Genomic DNA, 19,974 nt, shown 5'->3' on the forward strand with positions numbered 1-19,974 from the left:
TTCACCGCTCTTTGGCATAGCTTTGTCATAAGTCATCTCATTTGTATACGAATATAGCAACTTTCATGAAACGTGGACTGGTGCAATTGACACAGCACTGCATACAGCACAGAGAACATGATTTTACAACACTAACAAAATACAAGTGATAGCACCCTTTGCTCAAAAAGAAAAGTACCAGACATGCATGGTAGATCAAGCAGGAATGTGAAAATATTCCAATCTTTTGATGAGGAAATAGGCTGTCCTTCTACTTGGCTTTATCCACACACACACGTACTCTCTCCTATTAGAAGCATACTTATACCCCAGAACAGAAAATGAAAATGTAGGTTTTTAAAGATGCCATAAAATGACCAAACAAAACACACGGTTCTAACAGAACTTTCTCCATTTCGAAAAAATGTGGGCAAGAAGTTGAAAGCTAAATATGACAAACATTAAATGCTGGGTACCAATAAGAAAAATGTTTCCCAAAAAAGGGTGTTCTACATGAGTTGCATTGCAAGTGCAGAGCCTACCTTGCAACATCAAAAAGACACTAAAGAGATGTACTGAATCAGCTTACAATAAAAAGTATCTTTAAAAATTAGTTTCATTTATTTTGCGGCAACAGCTGGGGTGATTATTAGAAGATAAAATCATGATCAATTTTTTTTCCACACCGAAACCAGTCAGTGTGACATCACAGATCGCAAAGCATTTTTTCGCATTTAAGGCATTGTAATTAAGCAGGAGTTAAAATTTCCTGAATTCAGTCATTGGCTCTTTTGGAACACAATGCATTCATTTTTACTCGTAAAGATTTCATTAAGCGTGAGCAAATGGCATCAAAATCTATAACATCATGCCAAGCTAGTGCAACAATTTCAAGACAGCATTGCCACTTCACATCTTTTCAGGAATACACAGCATCTTCTCATAGTATGAGTGGCTTTGTTCGTAAGATGAGACTAAATGTACGTCCTTCACCCCCCAACTAATTTCATTACAAGTACGTTAGACAGATAAGGCACTGTTATTATGGAAGCACGTCTTGACATTTATCATTTACTTTGTCTTGTTTACCTTTAAGATACATTAAGCATACTCATGCTGAACAGCTGAATCAGTTTTTCTCTTGCCTCAGCACTTATCCCGTGGCTTACAGTGTACCATGCTTGTTTTGGCACAGCCTACAGAGACTGACATGCTTATCATTCCAGTAACTTCAACATCTTCCGTAGTGTTGATGGGCACTTTTAAAGCCAAATACCTGCATTCCACTTGGTGGCCCTCAACACGATACTATGACATGCTTATCGCAAATAGTGCAATTATGCAATTACACTGCATTAGTGGTCCACTTAAGTGTTTTGTAAAAATATGTTCATTAGCGTAATTTCACAACTACAACGTTTAAACTGCAACCCTCAAATTAACAGAATCATTAGTAATGAAAGCAGAGAAGCGCACCTGTTCTCCTAACAGTTAGCTCTGCTGACCGTTTTTCAAGTCGCCTTAAGTTTTCGTTCACAAACAAGCACGAGGGACCCTTGCCACTGTCACAATGATCTTATTCATGAAGGCTACCGAAGTGGGGTTGTGATGCTTTTCATTCTTTAATTCAAGCTCTAATGTGAAAATGCACTGAAAGGAACATGGGGCAGATTCATTTTGACAGCTCGCAGAACTCCAATGTGCCATTCAAGGAACCTCTCGGTCCTGTGGAATAAATTTGGCAACCCTTGCAACGAAAACGGACCCCAAAATATGAAGAGAACAAAGGATCAACTACAAAAATTAGGTGTGGCAGTAAAATCGAATGCTAAACTACAGTGTGGAATTTAGAGATACTACTGAAGTTTCATAAGCTATATCCTCAGTTGAGATATTAACCATTACCTGGAAACTGTTCAGGCCTCTGCTGCATTATTTTTGTTGATTTCAGTATTTCGAAGGCACATTCTTGTGCGCTTTACACACATTCTCTTCTAACTTATTTGTATTGTATTCAACACCCAGATCACTTGTAAATGGCTCTTTCGTTACAACAGCAAGCCTTCTGCTGTGCTAGCACCGATTGGCATTGAAGTGCGCTGCAGCACATACTCATCCCTCTTGTTTGTGCAGGATACCACTTCACTTGTGTGATGACGGGTTGGTATACATGTGTGATAAGCAGCTCGCTACGTGTTTGAACCCTAGTATTCAGAAAGCAGCAAGGAGATTCGTGGAATGCAGTTGCTGTAGAGTGTTTTCCTTATGGATCTTCCATTCCACAGTAGCTTTAGACACTTTGTTTTTGGTAATGAGGAACGGTTAATTACTAATACAGCTAAACTCATTTTTCTCTTTAGTGTCCCTTCAATCCCTTTAAATCTTGTTCGGCAGGTCACAAATGAACATCTTATCTTCTTGCACAAAATCTATACACAAGCAACTGTCAACAATTTCATCAGGCAAGATCACGTCGCGCGTTCCATCACACGAAAGAAAACACTCCTTTATGTGAGGAGGAATCTGCTATAATTACTGGTCTGCAGATAACATAGCAGCAGCCTGTCTCCTGAAGCACAAGTATTTTCTCAATTTGTGCATAGCACCCAGCGTATGTCCGCACAAAGGTCGTATCAGATTTTGAAGGTCTTCTGAATCCAGTGCTGTGGAAAACTTGCTCCTTTTGCACAAATCGCTCATATTCCACAGCATCGGACACAGCCACTCCACACCGACTATACAGTGCATCCTGCTCTTCAGCAGTGAGCACTGTCTTGTTACCTGTGATCAACAGTGATAAGCCATCTACACACAAAAAGTTTTTCACAGGTGAATATTCAAGAAAGCCATTGCACAACCTTTTTTCTTCAGAAGCTAGAAGTGGACTTGCAAGTAGACGCTGCAGCTGCTGAGACATGACGACTCGTTCTACAATTTGGTCCGGAAGGCCCTTTGCTGCAGAAATCTGCCGCACAATGGTGCCATTTCCCCCTTCAAACATGAAGGCAGAATGTGCCCAAAGGGGCCCAAGGGAACGGGCACAGTTTCCAAGGTGGAGGAGTGCGTGGACATTATATGTCATGAATGCCACACCATATAATGCTTCACACCTTGACACAAAGTTCTTGAGAAGAGACTCTGAAAAGCAAAATAGTTTTAAAGAGGGCATGGCTCAATTTGTTTTAAATATTTGCACATAAACAATGCCTAAAGTCATACACATGTACTCTCACACTGCTCGACATGAAAACATCCCTGCAGGGTTTGTGCACTGAAACCAGTCTGATATTTAGAAGGAATACAGTGCTTTTCCAAAGTTTAACATGTAGCCTGAACAGTCTCGCCATAAGCAACCCCAGCTTTTGTCATCTAAAGTGCGGTCGTAACTTGACCAGCAAAGAAGAAATTTCAACATTTCACGGAAATTTGCTCTGCATTGCAGGGCCGGCAGGTGCATGGCTTATAAGAGAAAACAAATAAGTGAAACAACAAATATGAGCACAACAGACAAGACAAGTGCTCTACACAAAGTTAGCTGTGTTAACATATACAAGCACATCAAAAAAAGGTGCAGAAGACTCATAATAAATTTCTATGACATAAAGACATAACTACTGCGCATTTTTTTCGGAAGCGGTGACCCAAGATTCCATAAGCCAAGATGAACAGTTCTGTAATATTTTGGTGCCTACAATAATAGCCTTTCCCCTAGCTGTCATCACAGAAACGTTCACTCCAGTTAGGACAAGTGCTACAAATAGGAGGAAAGCCCGAGTTGATGTGCAAATGGCTTGAGCTGGTCAGGCCCGCTAAATATATGTAAGTTTGTAAGTTTTGCTTTACACGCAACTTTCACGATCAAGAGGTACAAAGAAACAGCCAGCCTGAAGGTAAATCCTTTCACAAAAAATTATATTGATTTGATCAGCTTCTTACATGTGACTACCACATTCAATGTACATTATTGGGTGATGCTAACAATTTGTACACATATGCTTTGTTTGTACCCCAGTCAAGGATTGCACTGACAAGAATGGAGGAATTTCATTATGGAATTCATCTGGTGCGCCTAACAATTATTTTTATGAGCTCCTTTGAAGCTTCAGTTGACTGGTATAGTTTTTAACAAAATGTTTTTACAATGAAATTAGTGCCACCACTTCTTGCATGGCTTCCATCCTGTGTCGTATTTTCTTGTCATGTGCTGGCAGTGCAAGTTTTCAACCTTTGTGCACACCCAGACATGGTCTTAAAATGTTCTTAGGTGTGCTGAGACTTTACTTATATTAAAAGAACTTCCTTTAACATACCAAGCTACAAAGAAACAAAATCTAAGCATCTTTCAACACTGAATTAACTTTCGTTGATAGGTGAGCTAGTTCCACAATAACTTTAGCAATTATTGGACAGCAACTTGAAGCTATCCTGAGAACATGCTTGCTTTTGTCACCAAACAAAGGCTCAGAAAGGTCTGCTACCATATAATGGACGCACACTCCAACACAACTCTGCATATGAACTCTTTGCTGCTGAGGCTGTGCCCTCCATGATGCAGGGCAGCTTCCATAACCAAAAAATACTGTATTTATTTGAATCTAGGCCAATAGTTTATTTTTTTTCAAATCGTCATATGCCAAGCTCTGTGGTCGGCTTAGGTTCGAAGATTTTGAAAACATGCCAGTTTGTCATTGAACATATTAAATTTGGTGCCAATTAGGTGGTGCATAGCTAGCGCCATCTAGAAAAGTCAGTATCGTAGCCACAACTTGCCGCACCAGTAGACAACTGAAGTACACGAGCGACGACGTTGCCATTTTGACCTGTGTCGTATCGGTGTGCGGCGCGGTATTATCGCAATGACACCATTTAGGTGATGACACTGCAGTGCCGCTTTTAGTCGAAAAATTGTGCTAGCCGCAGAGGCATCAACAAACATTCAAGCCAGACGGGACTTAGGCATCGATGAGAAAAACGCCCGTTGTTGGAGGGGCAATAGGAGATGCTTTTTGCATTTGCCGCAACGAGGAGATGACAGCAATAAGGAAGATACGCATGTGATAACAGAGAGGAGTGGTTTACCGAGATCGCGCCAAGTTTACCGAGATCGCGCTGTGCAGCACTGTCTGCACATGCGTGGATATGCATCCGCAAGCGTACGAGGCTAGCAGCAATGACATAGACTGAGCTCGGCATGTTCATACTCAATAAGTGCTGTTTTCATTTTGTAGACCCTGCCCTCATTTGTTTTTTGGCCTACATTCGAGGTAAGTTTCTTTATGGTTTCAGACATTCGGGGCTCAGCCAAGATTCGAGCAAATACGTAGGTTGGCTGCAGCAGACTTGTTTAGTTTGATCCCAATTACTGAGAATATCCCAAAGAATGCGATACATAGGAGCACAATAAAGCCACTGGTGTCAGAAAGAACAGCAAAGCCTGGCGTGGTCTTTACATACATAAGCTACAAAGGCAGAACATACAGAGTGCTGGCAAAATTTTGTAGCCCCTATGAGTTGATTTCAGGCAGCCAGAAAAAGAAAAATTACTACGGAAAGAAGCAAACATCTATGTAGTGTGCCATTTTACACACATAAAATTCTGCAAACACATTTTGCCAGGCTGGTCATTGAGCTTGTGCATGGGAGAATAATTTGTTCATCAGGAATAAAGGAAGTACACATTTACCAACACACCCCGTCTGGTACCTCAGTCACTCTTGAGAAATCAAGATGCTAACAAAGAGTGGGACTGTCTCAAGGGAACTTCCACAGCCATACTTGCACAAAGGAGGTCACTAGCTCCATTAACGACCTTTTAATTTCTCTGCATGTTGCAGAAAAAAGAAATATATGGCGCTATGCATGCTGTATATTACATTTTTATGCCTGTTTTTCCTATGTGTAAGAAGGCTTATCTCATCAGCTACCGGTATAGGTTCTCTGCCAACTCTAAATAAATCAGTGGCTAGCTTGTTCCTTTAATAAAGGGAAAATGTGCCATGCACCCAAACGTAGAAATTGCTACAAAGGAAACTCATGCAGGTTCCTCGAAAGAAAAGCCTCGCAGTTGAAGAAAAATTCATCCTGGCCCTGGCCCAAGCTCATATGGTAGAGTGGCTGCCCCGGGAAGGCGGTGGTCCTGGGTTCGAGCCCCGGACCAGGATGAATTTTTGTTCAACTGTGAGGCTTTTCTTTCGAGGAACCTGCATGGGTTTCCTCCGAAGCAACTGCAATCTTTGGGTGCATGTCTCATTTTCCCTTAATTAATTACTTCTCTCCACCTTGCAAGTTTCTGTAGAAATATAATGTCTAGCATGTTTCACCTTATTTGCCATGGTCGTCTTCAAGATCTCTGCTATGTGGACATGGTTTTGGTCATACAAGCGCTGAAAGATTGAACAGGTTAACTCACTACAGTACAAACCGTGGACTGATAGTCTGTGTGTGGAGTATCTGCAGACATTACCATAAGCTCACATAAGGTGTTGAGTTCAAACTTGGCTTGCATGCATGCAGTAGCACATCTTTAAGGATCTTACCGGCTTTGTCAATTTCAAGAATGGTGAGTTCCTCTTGAAGGAGGATATATATACCCTCACAAAGCTTGGAAAGGTGACTCCAGTACTCATGATGCAGAATGTGATTAAGGCAAGGCAGAGCATAGAAAAGGAGCCAGTTTCTCCATTCAGATGCCTTCCAATGGCTTCTTTCTTGAACAGACCGTGGCAGCCTTGTAATGCAGTGAGGTGGCTTGATGGACAACAGCCGTGCATTTATTTTGGAAAGTGCTGATGGTGCACCTATAACAGACAACGCGACCTAATTTAATTATTTTATCAGCGTGACGCAACAAATCTATGCAAACAAGTGGATGCACTGCTCAAAATCGATCAAAATAAACAGCATTACATGCCTAAAAATTGTCATAAGGAAGTGCAATATTTTATTTCTAGGACATTAAAACATAGCACTCTTTTCAGTTAGAAAATACTACACATAAAAATTTCGTGTCCTTGGTGATGAGAGAATCGGTTGAAAACATGCTCTCTTAAAAACGTTTACACCCTATGGGTCGTATCTTACCCCACAATGATAATCATCATCTGTCTTGCCCCCATTCCCTTTCTTTAATGCTGCGAGCCCAGTACTTCCAAGTCACGAACAGCTTGCGAGCCCAGTACTTCCAATTCACGAACAGCTTGCGAGTCATCAGTGTGGCACAGCATTTTCGACAAGAAAGTAGCGAGCACCAAGTTTTCAAGAAAGGAAACACAAGCAAGGCAGATGACGATTATTGTTGTGGGAGAAGATAAGCCCCAAAGGATGTAAACTTTTTAAAGAGTGCAGATGAACACAAAACAGACAAGTCATTGATTGCAGAAGTGCTAGTTTGGATGTTAGAGATAAGCAGTGGTGTAGTGTATATATATATATAACATTCTTTCAGGGGGAGGGGAACATGCCTAATGTGCTACCCTCTGGCTATGCCCCTGAAAGTAAGCAATTTTAATGCATTCCGGTTGCACTATTCATTCAGGTTTTCTGCAGGAGTTGTATGTACAACCAAACATGGCAGTGTAGATTGAGTAGCTATTTCTCAAGGTAGAGTCATACACACAAGATGATGCACTAACGATTGCCACTTTCTGGAAGAGAAAATTGTGAAAGCAGACAAGTACAAAAGATCTAAGCAAGCAACTTGATTAGGAATAAAAGTCCACAAAATGAAAGCTCAGCTGTGTCGCGGCTTGAGAGTATGTGATGCTGCTAACGTCATGCTATACAAACACTGCTCCCATATCAACAGATGCTTGCAAAGGCAATGGAGATGGTAATGTACCTTTTCAAATGTCAAAGAGATATTCATAACCAGGACAAGTGCACTTGTATGCACCACAAATATCCAGTGAAACATACCTAAGGATCTATCACAATTGTGAACAAGGTACAAAACATCAAATTGATGATGCAAAATCCCATGACACACAGTCAGGCAATTTCATTTGGTGACATTGTTTGCTTTGTGAATCCACCTTATTCTACACGTTAAGCATCTTGTAATTTCACTATGTAATCAAAATATTACAAAATAAATGGCAATGGAAAGAGTCACATTAGCCGAATAGAAGCGCTCATCAGAATTGGAACTTGACAGGATGGTTTCTGTCAGCTGCTTTGCAACACCTTGTAGGACACAGTGCATGTACTCAACGCTGTAACCGTTCACAAGGTCCAAACCTGAATGAACACATGTAGCTTATGTAAGAAAACATACTACAAACACATATACGAGGCTCCTAAACTTGCTATACTGGCGGTTAACTTAAGAAATTTAGTTATATATAAATATTAGCTTCTAGCATTTGACACACAAAATGTGATGTCTGCCACCTCCATGAATTATTTGCAGAAAAAAATTATTACTTTGCCTCGAATCACATATTTGTTATAATTGAAGATGAATATACTCAAGGTAGACTAGCGCAAATTAATAACAGACACAAAGAACAAAAGGACAAGCGCTAATGTACCATCATAATAATGCAAGACTTACTACAGCCCAAGAGTCAGTCCTGTTGAAAACAATTATCACTAAAACATGTTGCATGTGGTTCATGTTATGGACATGCACAGCAGTGAATTATTTGCACTGCCCACAGTGTAGAAGCAGAAAAGCTGTGAAGCCAAGAATCAATACCAGTGTCACGCATGCACTTCTAAAGGCATCGAACAGACAATCTTTTGACATAACGACGAAATGGGTGCTGCTATATGGTTAAAAATAATCTACATATGCGACGATAGTGCTAGAAATGATAGTGTTTTTGTCTATTTTTTGTGCAGATTTAGTGTGGCAACCAACGTCCCACTCCTTCATAAGGTGAAACTCTTGATAGCAGTTATGAAGTGCCGTGTGGCAGCATCACAACTCTTTCGAGTTTGACAGAGGTTGGCAGTTTCAGTGACCCTTGACTGAAATCTTTGAGCCAAGTCCATGTGACACAGGTATTACTGCAATTAGGAAAGGAATTAGGGCTTCAATGCCCCTCACTCACCTTTCAAGTTCATCAAGGCTGACGGCCCCTTTAAGCCATTGATGGTGTCTCTAAACCTGCTTGCCAGATGCATCTCACTCTTGACACGGTCTGAAGTTCTTTGTTCCACAGAAGACACTGTTGTGTACCGCATGCTCCCTAATGCACATAAAAGAGTGAAACAATAACATAAGTGAAAGTAACAAAGTACGATTTTGTCACTAACATCTAGCACCTGCATCATCATGTTTAGATTGCACCATATAGTCAGCATAATTATATGAAATACCAGTATTTTATAAAGTGCATATATCCGTATAACATATTCTGTGCATTACACGCTCCAAGAATAACTTTCACATTTTAAAGAAACATACATATTAGTCGTTTTTCAGAGACTGATAGAAATATAAGATATTTTACTTACCTCCTCGGTGCTCTCCTGGAATCAGGCACCATGTGCAACCAAAATATCCATTGAAGGTCACCATGTTCTGCACACATGCCCTTGCAGGTGCATCAACGGAGACACACAATACATGAGGCTTTGACGCATGAACGCCTCCTTTGTGAGCCCACTTCACTGCCCCTGTGCTGTTTACTTCATTCACGAGCCCCTCAAGGAACAGTTGCATCTCTGGATGCTCTTTACCAAACCAGAGCCCTGCAAGAACTGGGTGTTTAAATCGCAAATGCGGTGGCAGTTCATTAACAATAAATTGCAGGCGCCACACTGACGTCTTCGAAGATTTCCATACAGGGCTCCCATCAGTATTTATTGTCAATGTCAAGTCATCGGGGCGAAGGTTCTGTTCTTCCCTCAGCCTGCTGTAGCACTGACCCCTGGTAATATCAGTAACGGTAGATGACGGGTGCTGAAGTGCTTCAAGGCTTTCATGTAGTTCCGGTTTGGTCCATTGAATCATAAGACTGAGTTGCGTTGCCAGGTTAAGAATGAAGAAGAAGCAACCTTCATTTTTTAATGACTGGGTTGTTCTGACACTGTGACAGCTGCTGCACTCAGCAGAATTGCCATGCGTTGTCATGTCGCGTTTGCATTGTTCACAATAAAAGTGATGCTGCACAATATCCCGCATGTCTCCCGCCCAGAGCTTCCGAAAAGTAAATTTGCTCGGAGGCAAGGCATCTGTGCCAACAAGAAAGTTTATCAGCTTCGCTAGGTCGCCCAGTACTGTCCACCTCAAACCATGAGACACCGCAAACGACATTACTGCTGCTATTCCGGCCGCCTTTGTTACATTTGAGTGCGGCAATCTTTCGCCGCCGTACTGCGCAAACCAGGACGGGAACGTGTCATCATCAAAGGATTTGTTAGTAACGTATTCGTCGTTACCGTCAGAGCTGTCCCAATTTTCGGAAGTGCCACTTGCACTTGAGCTGTTCCTCTCGTCGGGTTCGTCATCAGTGTCGAATATGAAGTTGTCGCTGCCGTCGTGGTCTGAAGAAACTGCGTTGTTGTATCCGTCATTTGACCCACATGGTGATGTGTTAAGCGAAGCCTCTATCGCGCTTCCCGACTGCACACTGATGCCGACGCTCGTAGATGGTGCCCGTGAGGTTGCCGATGCGATGGCGACGGTGTGCGCCTTTTCATGCCTATACCAAGTAGAGGTCGGCACGTCGAAGTAGCCATCCTTGTCTAAGTATACTTTACGCCGCTTTATAGCGGAATCCTCTGTCATCGCTTGCTTTCGGTGCCCGCTAAGGTGATGATAAACTCCGAACGATCACGCAATAGCCACTGCTTTCCCACAGAATAAAGAGCGCTCTATTCCCGCTTGCGGAAAGAAACCAAGAGGAAGCCGCATTGATAACACCACTAGACCGACCAGACAATCAATACTTCAATTATAGACAGATACCACTAGCATCATCTGTGAAATAGAGGGGCGGCGAATGCCACCAAGCAATGTACAGGTCCTGCATATTTCGCTGCGTAGGTTCGAAAAGAAGGTTTTGTGCTCTCTGCTGCACGGTTATTGCTAAAATTTTGCAAGAAAACCGCATTTTGGAGTCTACGTTGTTTAATATACCACTTGGCACAGTTAATTGCCTGGTTTTTAAGAAGTGAACTGCTGCCGCGACGGCATAAGCATAAACTTGCTTCGCGGCCTGTCGGCAGCTGCAGAAAGCAGCGCTTCGCGGAGGGCAGTTCCATGTTCCAGAAGTGGGCAACACGCGTCAGCCCTCCTTAAAAGGCTGTTTTCTGCAGCTGTCGGCAGGTGGCGAAAAAAGTTTACGCTTGCACCGTCGCGGTGGTAGCTTGCATAATCCTAGGTGTAGGCAAATTCGCACTTTTTTTCTTAAAAGCCAGTTAAGTAACTGTGCCAAGTCTTATACTGAACGACGTAGACTACAAGATGCGATATTGCTGCAAAATTTTCGCATAAGCAGTGCTGCGGTGAGCGCAAAACCCTTTTTCGAACGTACGCAGCGAAATATGCAGGATGCTATATTTTTACCTTTCTTCCGCACTTCACGCACGGTTCGTGTTTTGCCGTACGTGACAGAAATTTATTTACCAATAATGCTTGGTGAAATTGCAATTTGCCAGCGCTGAAATGGCCTGTGAATGCTATGAATTAAACACAATTAAATGTGATTAAATCTCTTCATGTGCAGACGAAATTTCGAGCTTGGATCACGGTCTTCCAGCATTTGTCTTAGCAAAATTTGTCGTGTGGAGGATGTAAAGATATTACCTACGCCAATCGCTTAAAATATAAAATTTTCATTAACATGCCGGTCCGCAGCGGACATTAACATGCCGTGTCACAGAGGAAGTTATGCGCTGCTTATAGAAACCTCGCACTACAGATGGAAAGTCGTGGTTGCTGGATTGACTTCGTTATGAATATAAAGCGTACGCGGTCTGAACGACGCCACATACCATCAATTGATGTCACGCGGCGCACTACTGATCGCGATCGAGCCCGATTTGCATATAGAAGCGTGCCACTGCGATTGCCTCCCTTCTGCAAATTGAATTCGATCTGTATCGGGCTCGATCTCTCTCTCTCTCTCTCTATATATATATATATATGAACTCATATGTGTTTGAACCTCTTAAGAGAGCTATATTTTCAGAGAAATTTGGGGACACGCAGCATGGCCCGGCCGCACGGCCGAAGATATAGTGCGCAATAAATCAGTGTTTGTGCACTCCTTAATTCGTCTGATTGATTTATGCAATGCAAAAAAAAACGATGTGTGTGTGTGCGTGCGCACGTACGAAGGTAATTAACAAAAAATATAAGCAGTTTTGCCGAAAGGGCTCCTCGGACGATGTTGTACGTATATACATGCAGGCACGCGCCAATTTGGCGTGGCACAGTACACAAGGTAATATATATCCTGCTTCAATGGCATTGCCTGCTTATAAGCGCTCTAGCTGGCTCCGCACGGTCTCATGAAGCGATATGGTCGAGGAGAGGGAGGAGCGTTGCCTGTGGCGTATGCTCATCTAATTGGCGCACGGTGGGAAACAATCGCGACGCCAAGTGAAATGTACAGATCAGGTTAATTAGAAAGCTTAATTGTCCCATTAGCTACGTGCCCATTCTGCTCACAGCAGTGCATGCAGCAACCGATGGAGCAGGTGCGGAAAACATACCTTCATATGCTAGCAGAGCATGGAAAGCGACATCGAGGCGATTTACCTTTAATTTTATTAGCCAATCTTAGTGCACTGACGATGCGTTCACTTCGCTGCTTCCTTGGAGCCAAATGGTATCGGTCTCTGCATGGAGGTCCTCTCCGCATGGGAGTGCCCCATGCGTCGTCGAGTGGGACCACTGACAGAGGACGTCAGTAGGGGGGACATCACGCCGACGGCGTTGTTGCGCCTGAAGCATCCGTGTCGTAGCAAAAAAAAAAGTTTCGTTTTCATCTGCACCTAATTATTCCGTGCATGACCTTCGCGGCACGTGTCAAGCTTCGATAGTGTTGTTACATATCCCTTTACCAGGTATCAGCGTTGACTATGTTTCGTGAACGAATGATGACGCAGAGAGGAGCCGCAGCTGACTCACACTTTTCGAAACAGAGATCCCGGCCCAATAAACTCAAAACTGATGTGAACAATAACTGAACTAATGGATGTGCAATAGTTGAAAAACAAAATTACAATTATTATCGCTTACATTGTGACTTTTGTAACGGAAATTAAAACAAGAAAACATGATTCTGTGAAGTTAAGACGCAACCAAGAGCGGAAAGAAGTCCTACAGTTTGTAGCGGATAAACATTAGCTGCCGATTGGACGCATCCATGAAAGCACGCACCCGACGTACGCGAAAGTCGATGAGACTTCATGCCCATTGTTTGATGTTACATTATTGTAGCCTTATTATCTGGGCCCAAGGGATGAATTCAAAACAAAGAATTCCGGTTTACTTGCCTGCGCGAGGTGATTTAGAAAATGATTTAAGAGATATGTACAGGATGAGAGGAAGATGAGTGTAGCAAAAAGGCAATCGGCGCACTTTCATAAGCGGCACGCCTTTACAGACAAGGAGAATACAAATAATCAAGCTATATATTCATGCATGTGAGGCGTTGGAACGAACTAAATGGTCACCCAAAATCGAACACAAGAGCCTTTCCAGCGAATTTATGGGCGTATGATGAAAGTGAAGGGCACGAACAAACGAGGAGTTACACACGTTTATGTGGCCCTTAATTTTGATGAACCTGTGGTTGTATTTTACTCCTCATATGGCCAATAATCTCACCGACATGTACATGTGCTGCGTCCAATTCCAAAATGCGCGCGAGCGATTTCGCGCAACGAAACAGAAACCGATCGAACATGCCCTCCGAAATCTGCCGGTGCGGTCTAAGGCAAATTTTGGAGGTTAACACATCAGTCGATATTATTAATATTATTTTCATGAACTATTTAAGCTAGGACGGCAAGGCCACAGCAAAGTACAGGAAGTTACAGGAACCTTTCGTTGTAGGGTGTCTGTGACGTTGTACGCGGGCGGAGACAAAGTTGTAGCCACTCCGTGGTTGTAGCCGTAGCCGTGTAGGTGTGTGTTGAGGCGCCGTTGTTGCTGTTGCCGCGTGTAGAAAGAGCGATAAGAATGCTTCTTGCTTACGTAAAATACCGCGACAACTACCGCGCGATATTGCCTGTGCGGCTCATAAAGTCATTCGAGCCAGAGGACGACGAAGACTTCTCAAAGTCAAGAGAAGTCCAGGCACACTAGTGTAGCGAAGACGGCGCTACTGAAGGCTACTACCCGGCCTTCGTACATGCCCTGGCAGGTAAGTGAGCCTTGCTTCCCTATGTTTATATTGTTACACTGGGCAAGTTTTGCGTCTTCTGTAGTCTCCATCGATGCCTGGCTGTCTGTCTAACGCTTTCTTGGTCCACTGTTATCTTTATCAGAAACTGCGAAGCTAGCAAAAACTATCGTTGGGCTTCATAATGGGGCCTTGCAGAAATTTCGTTCGGAAGCGGCAATGTGCCTCACTTTTATGAGATTAGGGAGTGCCTGACATGCATTAGTATGTGCAGTGTTAGCATAGCATCACAGGGCATAAATGTGTTGTCACATGTGCACTACGGTATTGTATGCTTGCGTTGATGTTGAGCAAATGTGCGCCGCGTGCGTCGTTGACATCATCACATCATCACAACGGATGGACGTACACATCTTGAGCCTATTTGTGTTTTAACAGCTGCTTTTCGAAGTGTTGATGCATACGTAGACAGATGCAAAGCAGTTGTCACAGGAAGTTACTAATTTTGCATGTCCAAGACATCCGCGTCAAGGCCTAATTCCTGAGCCTAAAGGTTGTTTCCAAACAGGTCTCAAGATCTGTTTGCAAAAAGATATTTTAAATTTTTATTGCGATAGCAATTATATGGACACTCCAAACGAAGTGCCGTCGATTTCGTCGGGAGGTCCACATATATTTAAGAACATCTATGCTATATGCCATGCTATATGACATGTGGTATAAGCGGTTTATATTGTCACAACATTCTATCGCTAAGGTTGCTTATACCAGGTCTTCCATCCGTTACAAAATTATTCCTAACAATATTGAGAATGGCAGCCCGCGAAAAATTTCACAAAAGGCAATGCCGACATGCATGCTTTTTACCATAAGCCTTCTCGGACAAGGTTGCTCTCGGACTACCAACAGGCACACGCACGGATCGGCTTCTCGCCTTAGGAATCTACATTACCTTTGAAGAGCTGAGGATCGCGGCCCTCATGTCTCAAGAAGAAAGTTTGTAGGAAGGTGCTACATGCTTAGGGTATCCCATGTGGCCACAGTACAGCAATAAGGAACTACCAATATCCGTCCCCAAATCCACACCGCGCCTGTGCCAAAACATGAATGCCTTGACACCTTATTTGGGACACATTGCAGCTACAGGAAAAGACAGTGGACAGTGCTGCTACAGCTATTGCTTACCGAGCTACTGTCCCCCATACAGGCACCTTCCTCCCACCACTGGTGCCCCTCACTCCCCAGGATGCCCTAGAACACCAGTGTCGAGAAAGTGTACCTCCCGCCACTCGTTCACCTAAGTATAAGGGAAGCATATGAGTGGTACTGCCCGCAAACGAGTACATGCCTGCACCTACGGTTGAAACTTGCCATCCACCTACCTCATGGCATGCGTGGGCTCTTGCCCGAGATGTGGAGGCCAACCAACTTTCAGCCACATTCCCTGGGAATGTGAGCTCGGATCACGAAACATTTTTACGCCTCACATTCTAGTGCAAAGCTGTGCAAGAAGATTGTCATAATGGTGTTCAGCTGATAGCAGCATCATTCTTAATTTTTATTTTGTACGTCTGTGTGCAACTGCATGCACTTAGTATTGTTGACTGTAGTTAAATGTGACTGTTGACACTGTGCTGCTGTTTCGGTTTTAGACACCCTAGACGGACTCAACACAAAACTTAAAAAAATGAGGGAATCATTTCCTCGTTTGATAAAAGTTCAGGGAGAGCTGCCGGCGTCACGCAAGCACAGAGTGAGTATTTCTAAGCGCTATAATAATATGATAGTCTAGTCATTACTTGGCCATTTTATCTCGGTACCACCACTTGCATGCAGTTTATGTGGTGTTCAGAGTTAAGCAATATGCCAATGAAATAATTGTGTACTAAAAAAATTGTGCAGATACCGTTTGCTGTGAAAATCCATCTTATGCAAAGCATTTCACAAGGTGCCTGGCTATCCAGCATTGTTTGGAGTTCTACAAAGGGAAGCCTGGTGGACGAACATGTTTTTTGTAAATTGAGTAGTGTGTGGGGGCAGTGAGCATGTATCTGTGTATGTGTGACAGAAGCATGGTGATAACCGTGTTAAAAGGATCATGAGCCAGCAATGACATGATCGTCCATTGCCGGCTATTTGCCATGACCTTACGACATGGCGATCATTGTTTTGTACATAGAGGTAGTGGATGAACTAATTAAGAGAAGCACTGATTGTGCCATGATCAGGGACTGTGTTATATAATCATACATACTTAAGGCTATGTAAATGCAGGGTCTGGAAAATTATGGGATTTGTATTCCGGCAAAAAAATGGTAAAATATGATTAGCCGAGGCAGTCATGAAATTAGTGCGATGCTACATAGTTTCTACATAGTGTAAGTTGCTGCAAAAAAGTACTAAGAAAAGTAGGCCAGTCCCAGAGAAAGTACAGTACAACAAGGCATCTATAAGTGTGAGCGGTCGCAGGGAAAGAAGATGAGGAAAAGACATGGGGTGCAGGCGCCGAGTGTTTCAAGAGCAGGCTGGCTTTGAAAGTTAAGAGAAGCATGCGTGTGATTGCGGCCTAACGGTTAGAACACCAGTCTGCAGTGCTCAATGGTAGAGATATGATTCTACCACTGGTCAACCATCTTCTTTTTATTAAAGCAAGGCGAGTCACAAACATGCATACCTAGCTACTTTAAAGTGTGCTGAATGAGGCAAATAGTGCTTCAAATTCAAGTATGCTTATAGGATTTCATCTATTTCATCTATAGGTATTTACCTTGAGGGAGCATTTAATTTTTGCTCTGTTGCTTATCCCACCTCTGTAGAAGGAGCCAACGCCACGAGAAATAAAAAAACAGCGTGTTGCAGCCACAAAGGTTCTCCATGATCGCTTTTGGAACAACACAAGGTATGAACAGAACATAAAGGACTTTTTTGGAGACACGTTGTGTGCCAAAAGGGACAGGAGTACACTGCTCAGTAGAATATAATGATGCATCTTATTTTTTTGCACTGCTTCAATTTTCAGGCCAGTGAGCCACCAGAAGACGTGGTGGCTGAACTCAGAGCAACTATTGAAAAACAAGCAACAGAGCTGCAGAAGCTCAAGGAAAAACTTAAAGAAGGAGATGAGTTAAATAAAAAATTAACTGTAGCTCTGCTGGATAACTTTGGTGAGTACATAATGTATTTCTCAGTAGCCTTATCACCTTACAACAAGAAATAGTGGTCACATTAAAAAATTAGTTGCCTGGCTTGCTTCTACAATTTGGTGCTTAATGGCTTATATTGAGTTTTCCCATGAGCACTGTACAGCATTAGCACACTTTCCAATGATGTCGCGCTGCTGGTACTTCTTTTCAACTAATAAGGATATGCGCCTGCTGGATTGTAAAGAAAATCATTCTGGGCAATTTTTTAATTCCCCAAGTACATGAGGATAATGAGCTATTGTTTTATAATGCCAACAAGGCGCATCACTGCCATCCATATTGTCCATGCATTCATAAGGGATGAAATTACAATGGTTTCACAGATTTAGCAAACATCATGTTGTTCCACTTGCTCAAGAAAAGAAACCGAGGCGCTTGATCTTTCTTAATGACAACCAGAACAAGCTAACAGGCAAACAAGCCAATGAAGGCATACAGGATATTTTTGCACGCTAAATGCACATGTAATGCAATGGCTGTTAGTTCGGTCCCCACCAGGGGTGCATTGTTTATTTGTCTGCTGAAATTTCCTTTTATTTCATGATTTTTATGGTGCAATTAAATGTACAACTAAACTTCCCATATGCTTTCCTTTAGTGTCTTGCCTGTTGGCTTCTTATGATTTTTATATTCCACTTCTTGGTCATAATAATTTGCTCGACAGCCCGCCGCGGTGGCATCATGGCTTTGGCATTGCGCTGGTAAGCCTGAGGGCATGGGAGAAAATCCTGGCCATGGCGGCCCCGTATAAATGGGGTCAAAATGCAAAAAAGCTCATGTACCATGCATTTGGTGCACATTAAAGAATGCCAGCTGGTGAAAATAAATTCAGAGTCCCCCAACTATGGCATGCCTCATAACCGTGTCAGGGTTTAATCCCAGACTTAAATAGTTTGTTTGACAGAGTGCAACATTGAAATCGGAACAGAATAGCCAGCTGGTTCATGGTGCATCTTTCACACGAAGTTCACACATAAACATTGCTATTCATTATTTACATCGAGCATAGTGTTTGCTTGGTGCCTAGTTATTTGTCATTATGGTCACTGCAAACATCCCTTATTCATACCTCGCGACTCCTGAATTTTCTCCTGGTTTACGAGTTCAAGCGATTATCAAAGTTATTGTGGGCAGAAATTGTGAAGTCACTGGCCTAATAAACTAAACCTGAGCAGATAGGTTATTGGCAACACATGCTCAAGGTACTTTAGTTCAGCTCAGTGAAGGAAATAAACACCGTTGTGGATCATCGCTTGATAGATACTGGTGGGATGGCAGGTGCGCCATGATATTCGAGTAGCATTTGAAATGCATGTTTATGCATGCATGATAGTAGTGCCTGTGTATCCACCATGCCTTCTTTTGTAATTGTGTTTCTAACTTCATTTTTGTCAAGATGTACCAACAAGCCTACATTGGTACCCTTGCATGAGGGTGCACTCTTGATGCATACCTGTTGGAATCCACTAAATTTGTGTGCTCAATACACGACCTGTACCTCTCCTTTATGAAGCAGTGGCAGACAGTTATGAACTTTTTTGCTAATTGAAGTGTATGACAGTGCTTTGCTGGCCGTTATTTGAACACAGCATTAATAAATTTAAATGCAGAGATTGCTCGCAGCAAGGCTAGAGAAGGTGACCCACTTTCGGTGACCATGGGCCACCAGGCTGCAGAAGTGCCAGACGCAGTGATCTGCACAGCGGCATCTTTGAATGAAGGTACTGTTATTCTGTGTGCCTATCTGTTTTCTGTGTGCCTATCTGTGTAAGTCATGTTTCAAAAAAGTCGTACATATGCCACTTGACGAGCAAAGTGTGTGGTTGACTGGTAGCTAGGCTATTTTTTATGTACAGTGTCCAGATGAGTGTAGCTAATGCAGGAAGTCACCATTTTTTAAATTGGTCTAGAAAAAGTCCTCCTCCACCCATCTCATGTAGCATGAAAACTGCACTTTCCGTGCCGCAGCTTCAGTAAGTGTAGGTAGAAGACAACAGGCCAGAATAAGGGGGTTGCAAATGCATGGCACCCTTCTGTCTGCGACTGTTGTCACTGTCAATGTACATTTTCCTCTAACCTGCTTGTTTACTTTCTGCAAACATTGATAGCTGCTTACAGGTTTTGCAAAGCCACTATATGCGGGGACGTCATGGGGTGACTTAATTTTAGTTGTGAAATGCATGTGTGACCTCGTCTCTTGCATGCATCTGCAATAGAATTGGCTAGCAATGGAACTAATACACCTAACCCTGAATATAATAAAGCCACACTTGCAGCGAAAAATGTAATTACATTGTGAATTTTGGTAATTTGAGATTTTGAAGGTCTTTACAGTTGTAAAAATAACTTCCCAAATTGCTAAAACAGTCCAGGTGCATAGTACCGCATCAGCAAGTACCGCATTTAGTTGATTCTAACGCGCCCTCAATTGTAACGCACACCTGTTTGCCGTTACCTAAAGAAAGAAAACTCCTTTACAGAACTGCATA

General features: G+C 42.7%; 1 pseudogene; it reads right to left on the reverse strand.

Moving 5' to 3' along the window:
- Positions 1–2,346: 2,346 nt before the first annotated feature.
- On the reverse strand, positions 2,347–10,057 carry LOC126535443 (uncharacterized; annotated as a pseudogene).
- Positions 10,058–19,974: the final 9,917 nt, after the last annotated feature.

The sequence above is a fragment of the Dermacentor andersoni genome, chromosome 7, assembly GCF_023375885.2.
Source record: "Dermacentor andersoni chromosome 7, qqDerAnde1_hic_scaffold, whole genome shotgun sequence".
Taxonomy (NCBI): Eukaryota; Metazoa; Arthropoda; class Arachnida; order Ixodida; family Ixodidae; genus Dermacentor; species Dermacentor andersoni.